The 25,415-nt window shown below is 42.2% G+C and overlaps 1 long non-coding RNA gene across 1 annotated transcript in view; it reads left to right on the forward strand.

Annotated features, from left to right (window-relative positions):
- The window catches only part of LOC150059082 (uncharacterized), a 47,187-nt gene extending 23,412 nt beyond the window's left edge, over nt 1-23,775 (forward strand). The window contains exons 4-5 of the long non-coding RNA XR_016536680.1: nt 21,700-21,821; nt 23,559-23,775. This is a non-coding gene — a long non-coding RNA (uncharacterized LOC150059082). The remainder of the gene's footprint in view (nt 1-21,699; nt 21,822-23,558) is intronic.
- Nucleotides 23,776-25,415: the final 1,640 nt, after the last annotated feature.

Consider the following 25,415-nt stretch of genomic DNA (forward strand, 5'->3'; position numbering starts at 1 on the left):
AAATTCCTGTCCCCTAAACTCTGCCTCTGGAATAGCTAGGATTAGAGGTGCGAGCCACTGGGCCTAACCAGATCTTTACTTACAACTGAGGATCTGTCCATGTGAATAGATTTTTTTATCAGATATTCATTATTCAGTATTGAAGTTTATCAAATCTGTGTTTTTGAGCATTTGTCTGTGATTAAGTGATAATGTGCCTTGGGAAAGTAGGTTGTGCTCATTTGCCCAGTTAAATAAGATAGAACTTATGTATAGCAAGCTGAGTGATGCAAGCTCCACATGCATTTGATGATCAAGGGACACTGCTTAGGCACAAATAGCCACACTGGATCCTGTTTCTGGCTGTGGAGAATGGAGTTGACCTTGGTAACCAGCTATGCAAGGGATAGTAGTTTAGATGGCAACAGTTCACACTGAGTGTCTTTTCCCTGTAGCAGGCTAGCATCCTGGTATATCCTTCTACTTGTTCATCTTGAAAAGCAGGAAATACGTTCTGATGCTGTGAACTCTATGTTGGGGAAAATCAGTGGAAGAAACATTCCTCAGTGAGTTTTCGATCTGTAATCAATGAGGTCATCCTATCTCCTATGTCTAGCCCTCTCACGGACTCAGAATCCAGTCTACTCAAGCCCACTGTTTTCCATGTTTCTTCTTTTTGTGTTCCTGTCTAGAAGACATTCTTACCACCTGAATTAGTGTATGAATAAGTTATAATCTCCAGAACATATGAGCAACCTAGGTAGGATCCTCTCCAATTCTTACAGGAGAGAGCACAAGCAAAGTGAGCAGCAGAAATTTAGCAATATGCCCTTTATGATGTGGGTATATGGGTCCCAGATTGCCAGACTTCCAAAGTATTTAATGGCAATTTGGATATTTGGATTTGAATGTAATTTCCTAATGTTCAAATATTGGGTATTCAGTTCAGGTATTTATTTCTTTGGGCCAAATGAGCAAATTAAAACTCACATGTGACAGGCAATTTACTATCTCTGCATTAACTTAGAAGGAATTGGTCTGTGTGGCACAAAGTTATTTGAGCACACACCACACTGAGGTCAGTGGTGACTTTTGAGAACAGGAATGGGAGTGGGGACTTTTACATTTTTTCAGTATGCTTTTCTATTGTTTGACTCTGGCAATAAGAACACATTTATGTATCACTTTTGTAATTATTTTAAAAAATCAACAATTTGAAATTCCAACAAAGACTGGATTTAGAATATTTTTTCAAGAAGGTACTTGGAATAGGCAGGAAAAGTTGAAGATAATCAATTTATGAAGTATGAACATGATATTATAAAATCAGGGAGCAAGAAAGAAATCTTATAGTAAAAGTACACTAACATAAATAATAACATTCAAAAGAGGATAAAATCTCATAGGAACTAGCAAATAAAAGACAGCATTTATTTATTTATTTATTTGTCAGTCGTAGGGCTTGAACTCTGGGCCTGGGTGTTGTCCCTGAGCTCAAGGCTACTGCCCTACCCATTAAGCAATAGTGCCACTTACTGTTTTCTAGTGGTCAATTGAAGATAAGAGTCTTCTGGATTTTAGTGTCCAGGCTGGCTTTGAACCACAATCCTCAGATCTCAGTCTCCTGAGTAGCTAAGATTATAGGCGTAAGCACCTGTGCCCAGCTAGTTTATAGTGTATTTAAAAAGGCAGGAAACCAAAGGGAAGAAATTATAAAAGAAATAATTCAAGAACCAGTTCTACAAATAAAGGACAGAAAGTCAACATGAACAAAATCCAGTATATTTCTCAAACACAATAACTTATAATAAAATAAAGGCACATCATAGTGAAAGTTTTGAACTCCAGCAATTGAGAGCTGATTCCTGCAAGAACAAATAAGCCACAATGAAAGAATGGAAATAAAATGACATCAGACTACTCAAGAAAAACACTGGATGTTGGAAGGAAATGGAACATTTGGAAACTGTATTTTCAGACTGGTATACATATACATAGTCAAACTAAATTAACATCCCATGTAAGGACATGATGAAAATGTTTTCAGACATTCAGAATCTCAATTTTTTTGGAATTTTTATTTCTTTAGAAGCTACCAGGGGGTATTTTTTTAAATGAATGAATAAATAAAAAAAAAGCCCTAGGGATTTAGATAATAGTGAATTCAACATATGAGATGGAGTGGGCACAGAAAATTTTCAGAATGATAGTGTACTTTTGTAAGGCAGCAGCTAGGCAACAAGTTTAGAAAAAAGCTAATGCACAGTAGATCAAGAGCATGAGGGGTTATTACAATGTTCTCTTTAGGGAAAAACAATTGATAGATAAAGTGACATGCATGAACTACAGAGTGCATCATCATTAATAAAAACATCTTAAATTGTCAAGCAAAAACCAACCCAATTATTAACTACATAAAAAACCAAAATTCTTTAAGGAAGAAATTTCATCTGAGTTTTATTATGACTCAATTGTAAACACTAGTAGAACAGTCAATACACTCAACATATTGGGTACAATTTAACAAAATGTGATGAGCGTGGACATCTCTTGAATGCACAAACAGTAGATACATAACACGACGAAGTACTTCTTGTTTGGAGTAGAAATTCAATGAAGAATGCTTAAATCAAGTAGCGAGAATCAGGGAAGGGTGAAGTAAGGCATATATTTTTAAATATTTTTAACAAGTCTTTTGATAGTTAAAAATTAAAAGAATCTCTAATAGGTGTTCTAGAGTTTTGACTAATACCAACAATTCTGAAACATAACTTTGTACATATACAGATTGTTTCATTTGTGCATGAATATAGTAGTAAGAGTAAATTTCCAGAGGGCAAATATATTTGTACTTTTGATAGATATTGCTTACTTGTTTTCTGAAGGGCTCATATACTATTCTACCACCAGAGTTGTGTGACAGTGATTATATTTTCCCACAGCCTATCAGAAGTATGTATTGTCAAATCTTGAGTATTGTGAATGTGGAGGTAAGGAAAGGGCTTCTTCTGACCTCATGACAAGGGAGATAAAGAATCCCTCACATTCTTAACAATCACTAATTTCTTTTCCTTGGCATGCTATATCCTTTCCCCATATTCCTACTGATTTTTTATTGTATTTTATTGTTGGGATAATATATAGAGGGGTTACAGTTATATTCGTCAAGTAATGAGTACATTACTTCTCAAACCTTGATACTCCTCATGTTTTTTTTCCCCCTTTCCCTCCCTCATCCCCTCCTAATCATCTTGTTTTCTCCCTTCCCTTCACTATTTCAAATAAATAAGTGTATCTACAGTATACTAGGTAACAAAGTCAGATACAGTAGCCACATGAGAATAATCATAAGTGGAAAAAAAGAAATAACTTTACACAGTCCTACTGATTTTTAAAATTATTTTTTGTTGATACTTAAAGAGTACTTTCTATTTTGAGGAAATTAGTCCTTTGTGTTGCAATTGTGTGTGTGTCCTTTGTTTTTGCTATTATTTTCTGCTCAGCTTTTTGGAATCATACTCATAATATTTTCTTTTATAAATTCTGGGTTATGATTAGAAAGATCCTTCTTACTCAAAAGTTATAAACTAATTCATTGATAATTTCTTTTGTTGAATTTAAGAACTTGTTTTATTTGTTCATTTTTGTAGTGGTGGATATTGAACCCAAGGCCTGGTACTTCTTTTTTTTTTTGCCAGTCCTGGGCTTGGGCTCAGGGCCTGAACACTCTCCTTAGACTTTCTCAAGGCTAGAGCTCTACCACTTGAGCCACTCCCGGCTTTTTTCTATGTATGTGGTACTGAGGAATTGAACCCAGGTTTTTTGTGCATGCTGGGCAAGCACTCTACCACTAGGCCAAACTCCTAGCCCTGGCCTGGTAGCTCTTAGGCAAATGCTCTACCATGGAGCTATAATTCCCCAATCCTCATTTTCTCTATTTAAATGCTTTATCAATTTAGAATATATCCTCCCATATTGGCCTACTTTCATCTTTTTCCAGATGGCTACCCAGTTGTCTCAACTTTATTTATTCACCATTTGACAGTCACAATACATACATTATCATGATTTTTAAAAGAAATCAAGTGAAAAACAATGCTCCGGAAAAGGCTTTCTGATGGGCTGAGGTGGTGATGGGAGAAAGGGGGAGGTGAGAAGGCCATATCCTCTTCCCCAGCCTCTGTGTCCCCTTGAGGGCCACATAGTCTTGCCTTGTAGCAGTGTTACAGCCACGGCTGTTTTTGTCAGGCAAGGATACTTGGCTGCAGGCAATAACGCAACTCTGACTCACTGAAGCTCTTGGAGGGATCATTCAGGGGCTTCTGACCTGACTCTGTCCCTGAGGTGTCTCCCAGACCCTGGGAGAGATGACAGCAGGAAGAGCCTGGGAAATCAGCATGGAATTCCCTGTCCCAGGATGACTCAGCACCAGGCAACTTCCGGTGCCTCTGTGTTCACCACTCCAATCCTGGGAGAGAAGGTGGCTCTGTCCCTTGCCTGTTCCCTGTCAGCAGCTGTCCCTGTCCTTGGATTAGCAGAACACCAGGGACCATGTGGCTGGGGGGTAGGGGTGCATTTTCTCCAAGGAAAGAATGCTGGGCAACAGAACCAAACAAAGCCTGGCAGCAGCTGTTATAATTTTTATTAAAATAGTAACAATAAAAATAGCAACTGTTTTCTATTTCCTAGAGGCCAGGAACTGTGTTAAATATTTTTTTCTCAGTGACCTTCTTACCAGCACAGATGAGGAAACTGAGCCTCAGGAGAGAGGGCAAAGGCTTCTGTAAGACATAAGAAATTACTCTCGGTGATATCGCTGGGATACCAACCTGAATATGGCCGAGCAACCTGGCCTCTGACCCTAGATACTCAGGTAGTGCATTCCTGTGAGGAAGAAGCCAAGCTCCTGAGTGTGTACCACCTACCTTCCCACTCTAGCGTCTTCACACACCCAGGGTCCTTGCCCTGACGCTCAGGGGGCTCCTTCTGGCCTTGCCAGTCTTCCTGGTGGCTGTTGGGCAGCCTCTGTTCACCTTCAAGGATAAAGCCTTCCCATTTATTCTTTCATTGCTGCCATCTTTGCCTAAACCAGCATGACCACAGCAGGACCGTACCTCTTGCTTGATTCACAGACTTCCTCGAGGCCCTCAGCCACTGCCTAGGTCTCCGGGCACCTCTACTTCCTCTCGCCTTGTGATGGGGCCCATCTCCATCCGATACACTATATGGAGAAGAGTCCCAGGTGCCCCAGGAGTCACAGTCACCTCTTTCTCTAGGCTATTTCTGCTTCTTTCGTAAGGTTCACACAAGCATCTACCCTAAGCTTCTTGAGTAGCTGCTGAATCTGAATTAGGCGCCGCCTCTAACTCTAACCCGGGAACCCATTCTATACTGCACTGCTTCATCCTGGCTCCCCAAGACTTCAATCAGCTTCAGCAAGGGGTTCTTGAAAGACTCTACATGTGCAGCAGTGAGCTGATTCCTTAGGACATATCCAGTCCTGGGCTGTCTTCAACCTCCCTCCCTTTCACAATTCAGAGATCTTTACATCCCACCATTCCCTAGACCTGAACATGAAACTCCGTGTTTGACTTTCAATACTAAATTATACAGCCAGTGTTGAAAACAAAAGCTCTTCCTCTAAACATGATTTCTCGGTGAAGAGCAACGAGGTCCAGAGGGAACCCCTCAGCTCCACAGTACTCTTTGCATAGTTGGAAGCCATTCTGTAGACTACAAAGCCAGGAAGAATACAACATGACCCCATCACTGCCCAAACCATCTTCTGCTATTGTCCTACCTTCTTCAGGGGATACGTTTGCCTATTCCCTCTACTTAAGGCATAATCTGTCGAGTGCTGGTGGCTCATGCCTGTAATCCTAGCTACTCAGGAGGCTGAGATCTGCAAAGCCAGATTCAAAGCCAGCCGGGGCACGAAAGTCCGTGAGAGTCTCATCTTCAATTAACCACCAGAAAACTGAAGTGACATTGTGGCTCAAGGGTTAGGGCTCAGGGACAATGCCCAGGCCCAGAGTTCAAGTCTCATGACCAACAAAAAAAAAACAGGCATAACCTGACTCTAGGACTCCTGAGTCCTCCACCCAGGAGCCTCCCTCAGCTTAACTCTGCAACAAGTGAAGTGTCTAATTATGCATGATGTTTATTATCTATCTCTGTCTGCTAGAATTTAGCTCCACAAGAGCAAGCAGGAACTTTTGTTTTTGTTATTCACAGTATGTCTATTCTAAATACCTAGAACAACCTGGCAGAGTAGGTGTCCAAGAAGTATTCAATGGATAAATGTCTGTGATGGTTGTAAAATGTGTTCACAGGTACTGACATTGCTTTCTTTAAAAGTCGATCTGGGCTAGGAATGTAGTTAGGTATAAGAGCACTTATCTGGCATGCATGAATCCCTGAGCTCAATTTTCAGTAACACACACACACACACACACACACACACACACACACACACACACACACACACACACACACAAATTCCCTCTCACTAACGTGAGTATAACTGAATAATTTTCTTGAATGAATAGAACATGGTGGAAACAATCCTAGGTGACTTAAGAGGCTGAGTCATGAAAGATCCATCAACACAACTTTCTTCTAGTCACTCTGTCCTGGACTATTTGCTCACTTGGTTGTAGTCCACGTGGGAAGGCTACCTCGCCCCTCATCCAAAGGAGCCACTTTGGAAGCAGTTCTCCAGATGATCATAATCCCTAACTGACGTCTATATCCATGTATGGCATTTCCGATTCCTGATCTACGAACACTGGGAAGAGAAGAAATACTTAGTACTGTGTTAATCCTTGTGTTTTGTTATGTAGTAATAAAGAATAGATATAAGTCCAAAGTTGCGTAGCCTTTTAAAACACCAGTGCCATATAAAATGAGTTGCAGTTTCTGATTGGAAATAGGGAATATAGATTTGGTGCAGAAACAACCGGCCTGGAGATATTAACAAAAACCGTCACATTCCCAATCTAGCACTCTCTCTTGGGACTTGGGAATGCCATTCTGGAGGCAAGCATGTGTGAGCCATGAAGTTGATACAAAAGCTCCAGCAGTAGTACATGCTCCGTGAAACCATTTGCATGTCCACTGATTCAAGGGCCCATTGCTGGTTTATTAATGGTGCTTGCACTTAATGAAGTGCTGGGCTGGGCTGGCTCCAGAGCTTCCAATCCGTAAGCAACAGAGGCTGCAGCTGTTGTTGTTGTGTTCATTTAACTTCAGAGTGACCTTAAATTGTATCCCCTAGAGGTGACACAATCAGAATAGTGCACCACTGAGGATGTTAATTAACCCCCTACAGGATACTCAGATAGAAAATAGCCTCTTGGAGAACTGTGCAGGCTTTTGTGTGCTCATGCAATCCACTCCTTTAGCACATGTCTATTTAGTGCCATCAATGGTCCCAGATGAGAGGGCTCTGGGGACTTCTGGTTTTTACAGTCCATAAATAACTAGTTAAGGCTTTCAGAGACATCTGAGAGAGGCAGATCCCTGAAATCCATTCTTGCTCTTGGTATATGCCAGTATGTCTTATAGATGTGCTGATATGGCTGCTCAGGGGTAGCCTGTTGGGGGCCGAGTAACGCCATGTTTAATAACTTTCTGCTGAGACCTGTAGTAGGGGTAAACAAGTGGACCTCTATCCTGCCCACCTGTTGTGCTGATAGGCTCCCGCACCCAATATAAGGAGGGGAGTTTTAGAGAGAAAAAGATTCCTGCCTTGATGAAGCTGCGTGGCGTTTCTGTTTGTGCTCCGGGGAAGCAAGGCTGAGTGCGGGAGGACAGTGGGCCCTCTCCTCTCGTGGCTTGGACTGGTTGGGGTGTGTTTTTCCCATCCCTCCTCAAGAGGAACTGGGGATGAAGGACCCCAATAGTAGCCATTTAGGCTATAGTAAAACAAAAAAAAAAAAAACAAAAAACTGGACCTTCATGAAAATGGTTAGCTTGGTTTTTGGCAGGACATTTCAAGTTCTCCTGTGGTTTAGATTCTCTTATCTAAGAGGCCAGATTCTGGTAGAAACAATAAAGAAGGCTTTCTGTCAACCTTATTTAGCAAATAGAAATAAAGGCCCACTAACAGGGACAGTTTATGCCATCATGATAAGGAAATCAAAGTTTCTTTCTGACTATGCTTGCTGGTGATAATAGTTCTATTTCTTATAGTCATTATTTATTGAACATTTGCTTTCTACCAAAGGCATGCTAAGCACTTGGTATCTATTTTCCTATTAGGGAAGCATGACTCCCTGACACAGTAAGTATTATTTTTATCTCCAGTGAACTGATAAATTCAGTACATTGATCTGCTCAAGGTGACACAGCTGAGGCAGAGCCTCACTCCAGGTCTGCCCACCAGAGAACCCATATCAATAGCTAGAATATTCTTTTTTGATACAACAAAATGCTATCCCCTGGGGGAAGAATTCATATTTGTTAGGCAGCTAAATATATTTAGCATCGTGCACATCGTGTCATGCAACATCTAGACAGAAAAACAAATTATAGTAGATATATCATCTAGGGAGATTTAACATAATATGTGGAAGCCACAGGCATTGAGATATTCAAAAGAAACAGTGAGATTAGGAAAGAAATCCTTTGGGCAGGAAGACAAAAGGTAAGAGGATAGGTAATCAGAACCCAAGAATGTAGAGGAAGGTACCCTATCTTAGAAGCTGGGCTGCAATAAGGCCATCAGAATTCAGTACTGGGACCACCAAGACAGTACTGTGTGGCTTGAATGTGAAGCTAAAAATACCAAAAGATGCTAGACTTAGAACTATATAAAAGAAAGTAGAAGATGGGAGAGAGTCCTTTCTGTCTACTTTCCAATCTCCCAGTCAGCCTTCCAAATTACAAGCCCTTACTCCAAACTGACTTTCAAGGGAATGTGGGGGATATAGTTTGCAGACTCTAAGCCCCCAACATTACAAATACAGAATACAGAATACAAGTACAGAATACTGTGCACAGAGCTGAGAGGCAATATATAACTTCGAGCACATACTAGTCAACTCAGTTCACATTCTGCAATGGTGTGAATTGTAGGCAGAAGAAACATAGTTCAAACCAGAAAATCTAATACCCAGAATCTTTACTCTTCCCACTGCAGTGAGTTGTTAAACATTTTAACTCACCTTGCACTTCTACTTTGCCCTTGCCTTTTTTCTCTTAACATTTATATAGTAATGGCTGTGTGCCAGGTCCTACATTAAATGCTTAGGTTGTGACTCTTTTATTGAACTTTAAAAACAGTGCACACAATAGTGATGTTAAGTTGTCCAGTCAATAACTGAATAATAAAAAAGGACAAAATCCATTTCTTGATATGTGAAATGTGTGTGTAAGTGAGATAGGAAAGAATAAGATAATTTTGGTGAAAAATACCATAATTAAAGGGGAATAAGAATATTATTCTCTATCCTCAGCATACTATTCCAATCAAATTCAGTTCACTTGAAAGTTGAATGTGTGCTCAGCAGCGGGTCAGAGGTCATGGGGATATTAGAAGCCTGCTGTGCAGTTTTGAAATCAAGAATTAGCAGGGTACAAGTAACCCATGCCTATAATTCTAGTTCCTTGGGAGCCTGAGAATGCACTGGTATGTACATGCTCTCTCAAGCTACATTAGAGACTGAGATTGAGAGGACAGGAGTTTCAGATCAGCCTGAGTAGATATTTCCCTGAGACCCATCTCCAGGTATGGAAGTTGGATACAGTAGTGGATACCTGTAATCCCAGCAGCTACAAAAAGCATGAAACGGGTAGATCATGACTCATGCATGTGTGAGAAAGAGAAAAGAAAGACCCTCTCCTAAAATAACTAACACAAAACAGGTCTGGAAGAGTGGTCTACAGAGTAATGAGCCCAGGAAACACAAGGTCCTAAGTTGAAACTCCAGTACTGAAATTTAAAAAAAAACAGATGTAGCTACATAGAAGAATAGAACAAAAACATCAGTATTAAGAAATGTGATGGGAAGGCTTTGTGAGTGGGTTTGTGGGGGGGACATTGAGGAAAAACATGAGAGGTTAGTAATGGCTGTGTGGATGTGCACGCAGCTGGGACATTCTATGTTAGGGAAGAGGGCAAGTGGAGGCTCATGGCAAGAGAAGTAATATTAATGGGGCTATGAGTCTCAGTTTTATTTTCTAATACCCATTCTCACCAGTTTATAAAGACATCGAAGCTGGAGTTGGGCATGCTGCCAGCCTCCCTTGCAGCTAGATAACAGTATAACTAGATTCTGGTTAATGGAAGATAAGTAAAAGTGATGTGTGAAACTTGCACATTCACTTGTTTAAGGGAAGTGGCTTTTTCCTTGGCCACTTCTCCTTTCTTTCTCCTGTAGATCTGAGTGTGGGTGTGGTTTGGAGCCACCTTGAAGTTTGTGGATAAGGATAATCTTCCTGGGTGAAGAGGAAGTTAAATAACTGTTTACTCCTAGGCAAATGATTGAATTGGAGAGTATGACATTTGTTCCATTTGAAGTAGAAATAGATCCTGCAATGTAACCTCACCTTCCCCACATATTTGCATAATTGCTATTAGGAGTATCATTTGGGAAGACCTTTTAGAGAATGGGTACAGCAGTGGGAAGAGAGGTTTTCTCTCCATATGTCAGGATGGGACAATCAAGATTTGGGCCAACCAAATTCTGAAGGAATCAGGAGCTTGTTGCAAATCCAGAAAGCTGCCGTGAGCTTGTACAGTTGGTGTGGAGGAGGTATTAAAAGCACTAATATTTCTGGAATGGAAGCTTTAATTGAATGCAAGAAAGATAAGTTAGAACAAAATTGCTTTGGAAATTAAATACAGCTTTTGCAGATCACCTGACCTGGCTCTTTGGTTGACTCTTTTCAAAGTAATCCTCACGAAAGAAGGAATCCTTCTATGAAATGATGAATAATCCTCACTAAAGGACAACTCCTTCTACTGGCTCCAATTTTCAGCTTCCCCACCCATGCCCACCTGCCCCCTCACCCCCGGCAATAAGCAAAAACCTTAGAACTAGACTTGGGGAAGAAAGGGTAAAATTGACATTTTTCAGACTCTCGATTCTTTCATTGGTAGTAGTACAAGCAACCATGAGTTGATGGATACTTGTCTCTTTTTTGGCTATAGCGAATAATGCTGCTATGAACACACACACACACACACACACACACACACACACACACACACACACACTTGAGTATAAAGTATCACTTCTTTTTTCCTTGCCCTTCTGGACTTAAGTTCAGGGTCTGCACCCTGTTCCTGAGCCTCTCTGTGTTCAAGGCTAGCATTCTACCACTTGCGCCACGGAACCACTTCTGGCCTTTTCTGCGTAGTTTATTGGAAATCAGAGTTCCATGGACGTTTCCTGCCTGGACTGGCTTCAAGCCAGCATCCTCAGAATTCATCCTTCTGAATAGCTAGGATTACAGGAGTGAGCCACCAGCACCCAGCTTCAAGAATTACTTTTAATGAGCTAAAACTCTGGACTTAGGAAAGGGAGAAGTAGGAGCATCTAAAAGTCCAGTTCTCATTGTCCTCCAATATGTAGGAGGAAGCAGGGGCCACAGGAAAAGGTTATCATAATGTACATGGCTAATTCCCATAGCTCAACCACAGTGTATAAGAAACTGTTTCTCAGCAGGGGGCTGGGGAGGAGGGACAGAGGGACGGATCCCAACTCCCTCCCTGCTGTCACCATTTCTTTGCCTTAAAATCTAGGAAGGCCCACTCTCTAGCCAGACCAGGAGCTTCTTTCCTTTCTGGTGCCTTCTCTACCTACTTGCTTTCCCTACCGTTCTATCCACTGGTCATTTGTACTCAAATGCTCTCCAAGAAGCCTTTCTTGGTTCATTCTCTTCCTGGCTCATTCTAGAGATCCCAAGTTAGACCAGAAATTCCCTAGCTTCCGGAGGAAGAAAGAACAAGTAAGAAAAGCACTTGTCTTTATTGAGCCCTGGCTGAAAAGAAGACACTAAGCAACTCTATTGAAACTGAGTAACCCTGTATCCATTTGATAGTGAAGAAAACAGGCAAAGAAATGCAGAAAACGCTTTCCTAACTATTTCCTAAGATAGGAGGAGTGGGCCTGACAAACTTGATTGACAAAGCAAAGTGTCAAGACAAAAATACAACAAAAATCATAATGGATTTGCAATCTAACCAGGCAACAGCTATTCTGTAAAATAGGAAGAGCCTGTTGGGTGGGCTAAGGAGGCTGATTCCACAGATAGGAAACAGACGAGGGAAGAAAGCACAAATAGAGAACCAAAGAAAACTGGATCTTCAGAGTTACAGTACTTTTTGTAGTGATTAAAACTTGCCTATCAGGCCAGCTGGAATTGGCGTGTTGGGAAATGTACCTGTTTTTTTCCTCCCTCTTGATTATATAGATGGTTAAACAATTTGGGTTTAGCTTGGTGACATGGACGTTAGCCTAAATGACTCCATTTCAGTCTGGGCAGTTGGGCCTAGTTTAGGAACTCAGCCCAAACCAACGGGTTCTTTTTTTTTTTTTTTTCTTTTTTGCCAGTCCTGGGCTTGAGCTCAGGACCTGAGCAATGTCCTTGGACTTTCTCAAGGCTAGAGCTCTACCACTTGAGCCTCAGCACCACTTCCGGCTTTTTTCTATGTATGTGGTACCAAGGAATCGAACCCAGGTCTTCATGCATGCTAGGCAAGCACTTTAACCACTAGGCCAAACTCCCGGCCCACCAATGGGTTCTTGTAAGTTTTATATAGCAGCAGTTACTGATAGCAACCCTGTACATCAACTGCTGAAAAGTAAGACCTCTGAGAGCTCAATCTAGGAAAATGAAAGAACCATCTCTCTAGCCGACAGTGATCTGTGGTTCTCTCCTCTATGATCCTGAAAGGGGTCTCAACACCAAGCATGCTCATGCCTGACAGAATGCACCTGGACTTTAGAAATGCAGCAGAAACTTATGACCAATTTTGAAATTCGTGAGTGTTTTGGTTGGCTTGCCCATCTGTCTTTATCTTTGATTAGGCCATTTTACAAGATGAGAAAGATGGTTGCTTGTAGGAAACATAGGGTAACAATCCCTGTCCTGGTTCACGATTGTAATCCTTAGTACTTCATAGGAGATCAGAGGATCACAGCTGGAGGACAGCCTCAGCTAAGTGGAGGAAAGAGGGAGGGTTCTGAAGCTGTCTCCTCTGGAGGAGGCACAAATAGGAGAATCACAGTGCAGCACCACTCAGGTACAAAGTGAAACCTATCTAAAAAAATAATCAATACAACAGGATTGGTGGAGGTATCCCAGTAGTAGAACATCTGCCTGGCAAGCATGCCCAGTACCATCAGAAAAGGGGGTGGAGGGAGGGAGAGAGACAGAAAGACAGGCAGACAGAGCCAGAGACAGAGAGAGCCAGAGACAGAGAGAGCCAGAGACAGAGAAAAATGTCCCAAGAAACAGACGCTTTGCTCTGTGGGCTATAACTGACCACCATCCTGTGGGCACTGAGTAGATTTGCCAGCATCAGTATGTCAGTTTACTGAATTCTTAATCAGATAATAAGTGTATGCAATTTTTCTGGGCACCAGTGGCTCTCATTTGTAATCTTAGCTATTCAGGGAAGCTTATTCAAAGGAAGCTGGCCCACGGTGACAAATCCAAGAGACTTTTATCTCCAGTTATCCAGCAAAAAACCCAAACCAAACCAAAACAACAACAAAAAGAGAAATGGAAATGTGATTCAAGTGGTGGAGTGCTGGCTTTTAGCAAAAGAGCTAAGCAAGTGTATGAGGCCTTGAATTCAAGCCTCAGTACCCACATAATGAATAAATGTATGTAATTGTGAGTTCTCTTTGGAATTCCTGACTTAAGTAAGCCTTGGACATGGATCATCTTATATCTCTATAAAAGTAATGATTTTTATCTTATTGTTAAATTTTTAAATTTTTTGTTTATGTGGTACCAGGGAATTGAAGCCAGGGCCTCTTGCATGCTAGGCGAGCCCTCTGCCACTAAGCCACAGTCCCAATCCTGATTTTTATTTTTTTCAAAAATTACCTTTTGAAACTGAAAATAGACCTTCCCTACGATCCCACCATACCAAACCTGGGCATCTATGCTGAGCATCATAACACAAGATATGATAAAGACGGCTGCTCAGCCATGTTCATCTCTGCACTATTCACAATAGCCAGGCAATGGAAACAATCCAGATATCCTACTGCAATGAATGGATACAGAAAATGTGGTATATATACACAATGGAATTCTACATAGCCAACAGACAAGATAAAATAATGGTATTTGCAGGGAAGTGGATGAAATTAGAGAGAATCATGTTGAGTGAGATAAGTCAAGACCTAAGGATCAAAAGGCACGTGGTATCCTTAATATGTGGATATTAGATCCAAACAGTACAAGAGCAGGGACTCAATATTTGGGTAGCCAAGATTATGGACATGGTCTTGGAGATATAAACATAACTATATAGACATAGAAATCTATGATAGGATATACACTCTACAGACATAATGTTTTATTACATATATTAATATGTATCATATTAACATAGAAACCCTCAATTTTAATTATGTTCTGAAATCTATGTGCCAGTGATTATATATAGATATTTCCTTCTTGAATACTTGTTTGTTAAACATGACATTTGAAATATGATGTAAAAATCAAGGTTAATACTTTAATAAGAAAACTAGAAACAAAAAAATTAGGTTTTGAGCTCAACCACTCTTGAAAAGGATCATCTTATCTAAACTCTTCTGCAGCAAACAAATACAGGAACCTCTATTAAGATTATACAAAAGAGGGGCTGGGAGTTTGGCCTAGTGGTAGAGTGCTTGCCTAGCATGCATGAAGACCCGGGTTCAATTCCTTGGTACCACATACATAGAAAAAAGCTGGAAGTGGTGCTGTGGTTCAAGTGGTAGAGCATTAGCCTTGAGAAAGCCCAAGGACAGTGCTCAGGCCCTGAGCTCAAGCCCAGGACTGGCAAAAAAAAAAAAAAAAAAAAAGAGATTATACAGAAGAGGCTTGATGTATACACAGAATAGGACCAAACCTTGCAGACAAGTAGAAACATTTTCCCCTGAACACTGGGAAGACTGACGTGCCTGGAGATGCCTCCCCCTTCCTCCAGTGTACACAGTGGTTCTCCCTTGGAAAAAGAACCTGTAAAAAGTACCCCCAGAGAATTGGGCAGTGAACACCGTGAGACTACTCAGGAAAGAGATTTTTAAGGACGGGTGTGCTTTATGAAATGACTACAGTAACACTAGCAGTGTAAAGCATTTTGCCTTACATCATTCTGGAATTACCAGATCACTTCCTCCGCCAACAACAACCTGCCCCACCAGAACTATACTCTATCTGAGTGACTCTAGGCTGTTGCTCTACCACTTGTGCCATTTCTCCACTTCTGGATTTATTTATTTATTTATTTTTGCTTAAGAGTCTCAGTGTCTTTTCTGACTGACTTCTTGGATCTCAGCTTGCTGAATAGATCTTTGTTGGGCTTCTGCTTGCTGAAGCAGTGACTTTCCACTGAGGGGTGCTGAAAATGTGGACTCAGACTTACCCACAGAGGAGAGGCCTCTGGGCAATGGGCTTCCAGCCTCAGGCAAATTGTTCTAAGTACCTGCCTAAGGCAGGACTTGGCTCTCTACTAGTCATTTTGCTCACTGCCAGTAATGAGTGGAAGGCTGGCAGTCCACTGCGAAGCAGTCCTGGCTCTAAATCTGTTCACAGCTCACTAATTGTGAAGCATTGTTCTTCTAGCCTCTAAGGGCTTGGCTAGCTTCATAATCTCTGGTTTGCAAATGAAGATACTGAAGCCTGGCCTTTTCCAATGTTTTCTTCCTTGCTCTTACTTCTGGCAATTATTATAAAACATACTCATTATCTTCACAATGGTTTAGAAATTAAAGCTTAATTTGGTTTGTTATTTCTGTGGCTTCGCCTAATAACATCTGTACCTGTCCCAACACCACCAGGCTGTGAAGCCAGCCGCCAGAGGCTGAGGCCTGCTTCCTCAACTTGGTTCCTATTGGTCTGGCCAGAGGCAATTTTCATAAGAGCATTTTAGTGGGTCACCTGGGTTTTCTATGGGGATGGCTATCTCTATAACAAGCAAAATGGGACTATAAGAGAAAAGGTAGCATGCGGGAAAAGGACCAGGTTCTAACAATGATCAAGTTCTAACATGCAGCAACTGAATAGTTTGTACCCTCTCTTGAAAGCAAATGCAAATGAAATCACTTTCTTCTTCCTGTAAGATATCTGGCATCCAGCTGGAAGCTAGATGGGCCTGTGTTCAAATCTTGCCTCTGTCAGGGATTCATATGTTACTTCGATGGATAGATTCTCTAAACTCTGAGTCTTGTACTTAGTTATGGAGCATGATAGACCCAGAGTCATTGTATGGTTGCATGAAATAATTTACAAAAGAGCTTAACAGATAGATGTCAGAGTAACTTTCTGTGGGAGCAAGAGGATCTGGTACTGGGGCTTACACTCCAGACCAGGGAGGTGTCCTTTAGCCTTTTTGCTCAAGGCAGGTGTTCTACCACTTGAGCCACAGCTCCACTTTCATCTTTTTGCTAGTTAATTGGAGATAAGAGTCTCATGGGCTTTCCTGCTCAGGTTGGCTTTGAATCATGAGCCTTAGATTTCACCCTCCACAATAGCTAGGATTATAGACATGAACTCCCGGCTCCCAGCATAAGAATTTCAGTTAGTGTAGTAGCTCCCATCATCCTCAAATTCAGCCCAAGAAGATCAGGCAGTTGGAGAATTTTGGTATCCATATTTCTAATCAACATCAGATCTAACAGAGCTCTTCAGACTTCAACTTGACTGTGGTCCTTCTGCCATAGCAAGTCTTACACTTATCAGATATGTGGGCCATGCAATCATTCTGAGACTTAGCCAAGTTACAGCAGTCTTTTTAGATCCCTAGTTTGGAGGAATGGAAGAACAGAGAAGCCAGGGGAAAGACAGTGTGGAGAAGTGGGGAAAGAATAAGCTTTTCTATCCGTATTCAACATCTGTCAACCTCACCCCTGCTCTGTTACCAGCTGCCATTCCAGTCCCTCCTTCCAGAGATGTTCTTGTTTCCTTTCTGCCTCTGCCATAGGTGGGCCCCTAGGATGTGATGACACTGTGGTTCCTAAGAAAAAGGAAGAGGAGATACCTGGAGGGCAGTGTGAATGACGAGGGGATCAGACAGGTCCAGAAAGGAGATGGGAAGAGAGACAGCTGGCTTCTGTTTAGCAGAAAAGCCTGCTACCATGAGTCTCCAGTGCTGAAAATCATCTTCATGTCAGCTCTGCCATGTGGGAGTCAAGGGAGGGAGTATAGCTGAATAACCCTACAGTGTGTGTGTGTGTGTGTGTGTGTGTGTGTGCGCGCGCGTGCGTGTGCACACGCACGCGTGTGTGTGGTACATGTATGAGTGAGTGTGTGTTGCAGTGTTTCTCTCATAGAAGAAATGCTTCTGTTTAGCCTGACTACACTCCTCAGGCTTCCTTTGTACAAACAACCCCAGGGTCAGGCTTAGGGGACTTTGGAGAGATGTTATATTGTCACAAAGAACACAGGAGAGAATTCAGGGCAATTTTTGCCAGACTGAGCACAGAAAAAGACAAATCAGAAGGAGAAAAGAGCTGGTACCTTTCTGCCTGGCTTTGTCATTATAGCTTAGGAAGGAGCCCTGTGGGAACCCTCCTGTTATCAGAAGAGCTGTTGTCTGCTTGGTTTTCCCTTCTTTTCCTTTTCTCATCATTATTCCTCTTCCTCAGTTCTCCAACAGCACAAAACAAATTCCATCTAGCATCAGCATCCCTGTATTCTCAGCAGGAGAGGAGGGAGTTAATACCCTCTGGGTAATTTGTTTAATTAAAGCTCAAGACATGTGTTAGTTCCTGCTAAAGAGGGAAAGAGAAAGAAATAAGAGGTCAAGTGAATCAATTATCCATCTGAAAGCAATCTTGATTTCTTATAGCCTTTGTTTACCAAAGGAAGGTGCAGAATGGAGAATTAGGGCTAGGTATTCATTCTGTTCATTAGCTTCCATGTTCAAAGCTCTAGATTCATTGTGGCCTGCACTGTTAAGAAAAAAGTAAGATGTGTCTTATTAGATTTTGGATTCCTACTTGATTCAAGAGGCAGTTTGGTTGCTTTTACAGCTTAATCAGATATTGACTCTACCAGACACTGCAAAACAAGCTTCTCAGGTTTGGATGTGAGTTTGACATTGTGATTATTTTTATGCCATTCATAGGAAAGGAGTTGGTGATATTGTCAGGTACTGTGGTTAATATTGTGATATGATTAATGTTATTTGTGTGTGTTTAAACATTGGAGGGAAATGGCCATGCAAAGCAGCCATCTAAAAAGACTGGAATCAACATGCTTGGAAATGTTTATATACCCACCAGAGCCAGCTGAGATGGTTGTTTCCAGTCTCAAAGTATGGCTTTTTTTTTTGGTGATGTGATTACTTGCAGAACCACATCGTATTGACAAACCTAGGTTTTAAAGCCTTCACTCAGCTCCTCATTCCTTGCCCCTACCAGTGTTGGGTGCCTGTTAAATGCAGATAATGCTATTGGGATAGAAGACTCACTTGGAGACTCATTGACTTTAGCCAGTTAGCCTCTAATTAACATGTGAGCTTCATCATAATTAGTAAGAAGAAATGAATGCTGAACAATAATATGATGAGATTGTTGTAGCCAAAGGACTAAAGAAAGTAGCCTACCTGAAAGATCTCTATGAGAATCTAAAGGAGAGGATGGGGCTGGGGGCTGGGGGGCGAGGGTGGGTAGAGCTCAGTGGTAGAACATTTGCTTAGAGCACACAAAGTCCTAGGTTTGTAGTTAGAAAAGCAAGTAAGTAATTAAATGATCAGCAGCAACAGCAAAACCCTAGATGATAACAGATCCAACAAGTAAGTCAGGGGTGGTGAGAAGAGGGAGCAATGAATGTCTTTGAGATCTTGAGAGTGAAAAAACACAAAGCACAAACCTGGGAGACCATTGGTCGGTGGAGAGATTAGGGTGTGGCCAAGACAGGGTCTCTGTTAAGCTAAGATGGTAGTATCATTAGCAATAAATAAATAAAAGGACCAAGCTGGCTGGGGGTTAATTGATGATTTGGGGTTTAGGTGCCTTAAGATTGGCTGCCTTCAGAACAATAACTGCGAGGTCATCAAGCTATCCATGGACTCAGAAGCCACGGTCCCCAAGAGCTTGGAGCCAGGCCTGATGCTCAGATGCCTTGGCAGCTGTTCAAGCATGCCTGGAATCTGGCTCAGCGTTTGCTGGGTGAGCACGGAGCCTGGCGCTGCTGCATATTTAAAATGATTTGCCAATGAGAAGAAAGGCTCTGATGGAGAAAGGCAAACATCCGGCACCATTCAATCATTCAGCAGAATCTGCCTTGGCTGCAGAGTTACGGTCACAATGACCCTTTTAAAAGGCAAAGCCAATTTCTGTGCTGTCATGCCTGGGCAGGCCGGAGAGTTGCCAAAAGACAAGAGAAGATTCCAGACCTCTTCATAAACAGGTCCTGAGAGAGGCAGGGTGCTGAGCAATAAAGCTGTCAGTCTGGTCTCAGCAGGCAGTCATGTGACTCATTTGCATATGTCACTTCCTGCAGCACAATCTAGTCTGTGGGTCCCTTAACTCTAAATCCTGTGGGCAAATAAAGCTGTCCAGCTCAAGCTGCTACTACTGAATACAGGCTGTGTTTGTGGAGGAGGGGCTCCGGTCTCCTGTCCTCCTCCTTGTGCAGCTTTGGGCCAACTCAGTTCTCTTGGCAGGGTGGTGCTGCTCTAAGGGAGGGGCACCTCACCGGGGAGGGGGGTACCCCCCCCCCTGTCGGGAGAGGGGAAGGAGGGATGGCAGCTCAGTGAAAGCTAGGACTCAGGGAGGGCCTGGAGATGCGGCTGTCATGGAGAAAAGGGTGCTGCACCAAAAAAGGAAGGACAGAAGGAAAGGAAAAATGTAGTTTATATACACCATTCATTTTATTCATCCATCAGGAAGTATTCAGTTATATCATTTGCAGGAAAATGGATTGTTCTGAAAGAAAAAGAAGTCATAGTGAGTGAAGTAAGCTAGGCCCAGGAAGACAAGGAGCAAACTTTTTCACATGTGCATCTTAGACCCAGCTTATAAACGTGTATGTAAACGCACACAGGGGCACCTACCTATGTATATACAGGGTCACACTGACTAAAAGTATGGCATGCACAGGAAGGCAATCCCATGATGTAACTAACCCCTTTGAACAGATAATAGACAGTTTAACAGGAAGCCAAAGCATGTCTTGAATGGGATGGAAACTAAAGAGTGGGATGAGTGAAAAAAAGAATAATGGACAAGTAGTGTTGTAACACTTAATGTACAAATATGAAAATGGAAGTAGAAAACTGGTGAAGGAAAGAGCAGGTAAGAGAGAAGAATGATGGGGTGACTGACAAGACGTATTGTATATGTAAATGAACATATAAAACACACAGCCATTTGAAGAGATAGACAGGTAGACAGACAGACAGTCTCACTATGGAGCCCAGACTAGCTGTAGATTTTATAAAAGACAGCTGTGCCTAGCTTAAAATGATAAACTATTCTAATACAGAAAAACAAGAAAATGATACCTTTGTATTTATCATTGAGATCAAACATATTAACATATACTCATATTTGCCTTAGATCATTCTGTTTTAAAAAATAAAATTAATTACTGTAGATAGTGCCAAATACCCCCACTTGCCTCTGCTCCCTGGAAATAATGACTTATATATAAGATTGTGCCCATCTGTCTCCTAAAGACCCTTGTTCTATTATAACTTGTTTAAGTACTTAAAAGAATTTAATCTATTGTGACAACCATTTGCATAATAGCATCATACTATACCTAGTTATCTGTCACTTTTCCACTTCATGTTATGTTTATTTTCCTCAAAGGTAATAATGCTCACACAATAAAGCACCAAAGTTTTAGATCCATAACCCCAAGAAGTCATCTTTACTTTTGACCTAACGATCAAGAAGCCCAACCTGACTGATGAATCTTAAGAACATTTTGTCTGCATTTCACTGCTCTTTATCTTCTTGTAGCAACAAATGCCTGAGAAGCAGGAGGAAAGCTGGTGAAATTCATGAGTGGGAATCCTCATTTATTCTTCTACATTTAAGTGCTAGCACCTAGCCCAAGATGGGTTTCTGTCAAAATATTGGTTAACTGGTGAATAAACACATGGAATGACTTGTAAGAGGTAAACAGAGGACCACTGTTTACGCCATTCTTTCTGAGTACCAAAAGTCACCCAAAAGACCTCAGGGCATGCTCTTCCTGTTCTTTGGGTTTTTAGTTGCTGAGGTCCTGGAGATTGACGTCAGCTCTGGGATAATGACAGGCCAACTGCATTCCCACCTCTGATGTTGCTCAATTGCAGTCATGTAGGCCCTTCTTGGATTGTGAAACTGTCCCCTTCCGGGCCCACCATGCTCTGGCCAATAATTATTCGCCCACTAACCCAGCAGCTTCTTGTGCTTCTTCTACCATGAGGAGAAATGAATTCAGCATAGATGCCTAACTATGAAAATGCCAATAAAGGATTCTCAAATTCTGACAACCAGAGGATTGGTCCTTTTCACAAAGGAGCTCAATTATTCTTCTCTACTTCCTCAGCAGCCCAGAGACCTTTGTCAACAACTGTGGCTCCCAGAGTGGCACATATTTTCATGAGGAAAATAGAAAAAGATTACCATTTATTAGTGATCTTCTTTAAACGATGAATGGAGAACCTAAAAGTAAGTAGAGCCCTGTATATTTAGCAACCTTCACCTGTGCCTTTGGTATAACCATATTACTTCTCCAAGATGCTAGGCAAACACACTTTGTGTGGCTGAAAGTCTTCCCATCCTTCCAGGAGGCTCAGTTTCTACCTTGCTGGCCACTGCTATGGATGGAGCCATGGTGGGGGCACTCACCTTGTAGCTAGGGCTGAGAAGAGATAGATTGCAGCAAAAGAGTTGGCTCAATACTTCTGCAGGCCCTCAGTGCTGGAGGCAAATCAATGCAGGTGTCTGAACTGGCCTTCACTTCTCATTGAAAGTCTTAGCAGCAAGTCTAAGGTTCCTTTCATTATTTAGCATCCTGATTGAGGCGTGCACTTGTACAAGAGAATGAGCCACATGGGTCCCGCCATCTCATCGCCTCTCTGATGAAAGGAGACAGGTAGCCTGACCTTGGGAATTTTAAATTGCAGTGGATAAAAGAACAGTCCCAATGCATATCCCCTTTCCCGTGGCTTAGGCCAGGCTTGCGGAGGCAGGCTGTCCATTGATGGCTTGGTAATGTCTTGCTCCTGCTAGCTGGTCACAAGAGAAAAAGCAAGGCAGAATCTGTGGGGTTTAAAAGAGAATTTGCAGAAGCATGTTGCAGACCTTTCTGCTGCTTGAGGGTGTGGTGGGATGTGAAGGGGATTTCTGACAGTCTTTATCAATGCCTCTGCAAAAAAAGGCCATTACTCTTTAGAACTAACTCCACAGCACCCTTAGGAAACAGCAGTCAAGACAAAGTTGGCAGAAGCCAACTTCTGAAGATCTCCAGTCCTTACTGCAGATCAAAGCAGGCTTGCTGTGTCCAGATCACATAAATATTGAATAAGACTGCTGGGAAGATTAGAAACTCTTAAAGGAATTGAGGAGAGGAGGAGGAGCTGCATGCAGAAGAAGATATCAGAAAATGCTGCGTCTTACCTAAGAGCGAAAGTGGAAATCAGCAAGCAAAGGATGACAACGATTCCTCCCAAGAGTGTCTTGGAGTTTGTACAAACATTGCCTTAAAAACATATATTGTAGGGCCGGGAGTTTGGCCTAGTGATTAAAGTGCTTGCCTAGCATGCATGAAGACCCGGGTTCGATTCCTCGGTACCACATACATAGAAAAAAGCCAGAAGTGGTGCTGAGGCTCAAGTGGTAGAGCTCTAGCCTTGAGAAAGTCCAAGGACAGTGCTCAGGCCCTGAGCTCAAGCCCAGGACTGGCAAAAACAAAAAAAAAAAACAAAAAAAAACCCCATATATTGTAAAAAAACAAAACAAAACATATATTGTAGCTCAGATATGTAGCAAACCCAGATGCCCCTCAGTGGATGAGTAGATTATGAAGATGTGCTATTTATACGCAATGGAATTCTATGCAGCTATCAGAAAGAATGGCATTGCCCCATTTGTAAGTAAATGGAAAAACTGAGAAAAAAAATCATATTAAGTGAAGTAAGCCAGACCCAAAGGAACATAGGCTCCATGGTTTTCCTCATATGTAATGATTAGTGTGCATCTAGGATTTTCCTAGCAGAGGATCACAATAGCTCAAGAGCTATGTGCCTATGGCCATATAAGATGAGACTAAGCGAAATGAACTCCAGAACAGGAAAACAAGATTTATTCTTGTGGTTGTTGTTTTTAATGTATTATGTGAAGTTATTTCTTTACTCTTTTTTTGTATTTTAAATGTTTTTCTTTTTTTCACCTCTTTCTCTTAAGGTCTACCCAGTATTGTTGCTGTATCTGCCTTTGGTACCTGGTGTATTTTGTACATTTCTTTGTCTATTTGAATCAGGAAAGGGAAGGGGAAAAACAAGGTGATGAGACAAAGGACAAAGGATGAACCAGTGTAACAGCGATATTCACAGGAAAAATATGCTGGAAATGTACTCTACAACGTAGGAGGGGGAGGGGAGGAGGAAAAGTGGGAGACAAACATGGGAAGGTGGGAAGGGGTAACAATGTTCAAGAAGTAATATACTCGCTACCTTACAAATGTAACTGTAACCCTCTATACATTACACTGATGATAAAATAATAAAAACCTAATATATATATATATATGTATATATTGGGAACTGACTATCTGGGTTGGAATAACTAGCAAGATCAAAGCACTCATCTCTTGTTTTGGTTTCCTGAAGTTTACGAACACAGGATATTGACTTGAGCCTCTGAGTCTTTTCTAGCTATCCATACTGCAGCAGAGTCCTGTGCTTTGTTCCTGCAACAAATGTTCTCAGGGGCCTTTCATGGATAAGTAATCATCTTCTGAAAGACCTTGGTGGGCATAGAAGTCATTTCTATTGACTAGGAAGCCTTCCCCAATATCTACAACCTAGGTTAAGACCCTCTCTCTGTACCCCCACAAGCCCAACATTCACTCCCATAGAAGGATATACAACAGTGGTTGGATATATTTTCACCTCTGGTCCTCGGGTCCTGAGTGGCTGATCAGGCTCCCGTCCTTACTTAACTGCACCTTCATTCCTTACACAATGCCCAGCATGTGGTGAGCGCTTACCCAACACGGACTGAATGAATGCAGGGAGGAATGTGCTGGGATTCTCCGAGTGGGTCAGGTAGAGCAGGCTCCAGGAGAAGCCTTCTACCTAGAAGATTCCTCTGCATTCTTCTCCACCCTCACCCCGCCCCACCCCAGGGATGGCATATAGAGATTCGTGTGGCCACTGAACTGTACCCTCAAGCCTCCTCCGAGTTTTCATTCTTTTTCTCCAGGCTAACTGCTGGCACTGCCCAGGAGATTAGGTAGGGTGCTACTTTTGCAAAGGAAGGTGAAACCCTTGACCTCTCCTTTCCCTTCTCTTCCTTTCCTTTTGTTTTCATTCTTCCCCTCCTTCGCCACTCTATTCCCTTCCATCCCTTTCCAAGTGATTGCCCACCAATCTCCCTATTAGTCTGCCCTGGAGCATAACATAGGCAGGAGGCCAGTTTCAAAGACATAAAATTCTTCCTTGTAGTGTGATGAATCTGGCTACAAAGTCCTTTGAAGCGAGTGGTGGGCACACAGTCCACTTTGAGTTCTAGCGTGTGTTATAAGGCGAAGTCATTTCAGGTGTCTCTTCTTGGTTTGTCTATTGCTCTCACCATCTCTGGTTGCTCTAAAGCTAGCTTCCTGGGCTTTGTTTTCTCCCCCACTCCCTCCTCTTCCTCCTCCTCCATCATCTTTACCCTGATCTTTGTTGTTGGTTTTTCTCCCCCCTCCTCCACTCCCAAGATCAGGGCACTTTTCAGTCAGGGCTTTAGAGTCCCAGTTTCAAACTCCTCATTTTATAAGGTCCTGTCTCGTCACTCATATTTATGCTGTGCCCTCTTGTTCTCCATCCTCTCTTCTGGAGGTTGTGCCCAATGAGCAGTCTATCCAGTGTTCAGGCCTCACAGCCTCTTCCACCCTCCTCAGTCCTCAGCCTGTAGAGGGCTCCAAGCTGAGTCACACCCTCACCTGGACTTCAGATCAGGATCTCTGCCTGAGAAAGCTCAGCACCACCCACCGGAACTACCTTGCAATGCTTCTCAGCTAAGTGCCCAGCCTGGGGTTCTTCTGTGCACGGTGGC

Source organism: Megascapheus bottae, chromosome 9 (genome assembly GCF_031878675.1).
Source record: "Megascapheus bottae isolate mThoBot1 chromosome 9, mThoBot2.hap1, whole genome shotgun sequence".
Taxonomy (NCBI): Eukaryota; Metazoa; Chordata; class Mammalia; order Rodentia; family Geomyidae; genus Megascapheus; species Megascapheus bottae.